This window comes from Pyxicephalus adspersus, chromosome 1, assembly GCF_032062135.1.
Source record: "Pyxicephalus adspersus chromosome 1, UCB_Pads_2.0, whole genome shotgun sequence".
NCBI classification, from domain to species: Eukaryota; Metazoa; Chordata; class Amphibia; order Anura; family Pyxicephalidae; genus Pyxicephalus; species Pyxicephalus adspersus.
The window spans coordinates 57,077,225-57,078,657 of record NC_092858.1 but is presented as its reverse complement, the minus strand read 5'-3'; the positions used below and the strand labels follow the sequence as shown (position 1 = coordinate 57,078,657).

Genomic DNA, 1,433 nt, shown 5'->3' with positions numbered 1-1,433 from the left:
GCTTTTCTGTTGGTGCAGCAATCCTTTTTTCAGAATGTAAGTGTCTAATGTTACGCAAGAAAAGACCACATACTGCTTTCTTCCATCCCTAATAGGGAAGGAAGCAGTAGGGATCTCTAAAAGCCCTGATGGGGTGAAATGCATTAGGGTATAGAGTCTGGTAAGTATATTATGAGAAATCGAAAAAGGGTTAGACGTGCAGTTTTTGTAAGAGCAGATTGACCTGCTTGGCCAATGAACCCGCATCTGGAAGCATACAGCTAGGAGCTTGCTTAGGATGATACAATCTTGTAACAAGGCATTAGGTGAACAAAGAGCCTGAATATTAGGGGGAAATCAATGTGAACAAAAAGTAATTTTTGACTGTTTAGTCCTAGTAGAATGTTACTGGATGAAACATATATTTGCCATTTAAATATCTCATCTAAACCATCTAAACAACTGTACGATATCACCAGTAAAACACATGTAAGCCGTGTACCGGGGGCTTTCTAGGATACAGCGAAGTCACAAACAAGGAAAAGCAGCCCACTGACACCAATTTATATAAAACAGGAAGTACTTTACTGCATACTATCACAATAAACAAAATTCCAAACAATAACCCAAAGAAAACACATTAAATACATTCACCCCAGAGGTCAGCACAGCGTCCGTTTTCAAGATTGGTTATTATGACCTGCCACATACATAGACCCTAACTCACTAACTATTGCAGGTATAATCTCAGTCTCTGGTATTTCAGGCGCCAATCCTATAATGCGGTGCGTGCACGATTTTACTGACCCGGGTCTTGTTCTGGATCCATCAATGTCTTTAAACTGAAAAAAACAGCAACAAGTCTCTTCAGCAAACATGAGGTCCTGCAGGACAGATAGCTCTCCATTCCTCAGCTTCTCTCAGCCTTTCTGGACAACAATCCTCTTTCCTCTGGACAGGATCTACCTTGGATGGTTGTCAGCTTCACTCAGCCACAGCTTCTGAGTCTCTAGGAACACGCTGACCCTTGGATGCGAATGGATTCTCTTTTACACACACAGTCTTTGCAAGATGTCTGCTCTCCTCCTTCCTGTTTCCTCTCCAGAACAACCACACTTCCTCTCAATATGAAAACTGGCAACCTATTCAGCTGTGTTAAGAAACAGCGACATCTTGTGGTTGAAATGCAAAACGTCAGTAGTCTTATATTTAATTACAACCATTAAACAGTGAATGCTATCTTCTCAATCTCACACACACTTTTTACCAAACATATTAAATTGAGTAGCTCTGTGTGTTTAACAGATCTTCCAACATGACCCATTTTAAATGTACAAGGACTTTTTCTTGCTGATCAACAACAAACTAACCTCTCATGAATCTAATCAGTATAGTAGTGAGTGGACCTTAAGCAAATGTTTTGTAATCACTAGGGTACAAAAGTTGAAAAGCCT

The 1,433-nt window shown here is 40.2% G+C and overlaps 1 long non-coding RNA gene across 1 annotated transcript; it reads right to left on the bottom strand.

Moving 5' to 3' along the window:
* Window positions 1–541: 541 nt before the first annotated feature.
* Window positions 542–1,228, bottom strand: LOC140321792 (uncharacterized). The gene is made up of 2 exons (XR_011919013.1): window positions 946–1,228; window positions 542–821 (listed from the first exon to the last, which is right to left on the bottom strand). It is a non-coding gene; the product is annotated as an uncharacterized lncRNA (long non-coding RNA).
* Between the last annotated feature and the right edge of the window lie 205 nt (window positions 1,229–1,433).